Here is a 465-nt window from a genome sequence, read left to right as displayed (position 1 = left end):
CTCATGCGGAGGTGTGTCCAACGGTAAATCCAGAGGGGTCAAAAATCAATTGAAAAACGTTAAAACCTTTTAAAGTAACAATTTTGCCATAGGCCTATGTACAGTTTGCTCATTTCTCAATGTTATGGTTGTGTTGACAAGATAAATGCAGACCATTGTCTGGAATAAAAAAAAACCTGCTTCAACTATCATGCTAATGAATAAAAAACGTTAAAAAAACGTTAAAAAAATGTTTAAAAAAATGTTAAAACGTTAAAAAAACACACCAAATATTAAAAGTATTTTATTCATTTGCATGATTGTCGTTACTGTTTAAGTAAAAAAAAATCCTTCTGCCATTTTCCACTTTTCAAAATAAAAGCTTGCATCTGGAATAAAATACTATATCTCTCTTACTTTTCAAAGTAAAAGCTCACGTCAACTATAATGCTAATGAATAAAATATTTGGTGTGTTTTTAAATATT

At 28.8% G+C, this 465-nt stretch overlaps 1 protein-coding gene across 5 annotated transcripts in view; it reads right to left on the bottom strand.

The window, feature by feature from the left end:
• The window catches only part of samd11 (sterile alpha motif domain containing 11), a 56,382-nt gene that overhangs the window by 16,864 nt on the left and 39,053 nt on the right, over positions 1-465 (bottom strand). The gene's annotated exons all lie outside the window — the stretch shown is intronic.

The sequence above is a fragment of the Etheostoma spectabile genome, chromosome 7, assembly GCF_008692095.1.
Source record: "Etheostoma spectabile isolate EspeVRDwgs_2016 chromosome 7, UIUC_Espe_1.0, whole genome shotgun sequence".
Lineage (NCBI taxonomy): Eukaryota > Metazoa > Chordata > Actinopteri > Perciformes > Percidae > Etheostoma > Etheostoma spectabile.
The sequence above is the reverse complement of the archived record's forward strand: the minus strand, read 5'-3'. Positions and strand labels throughout refer to the sequence as shown.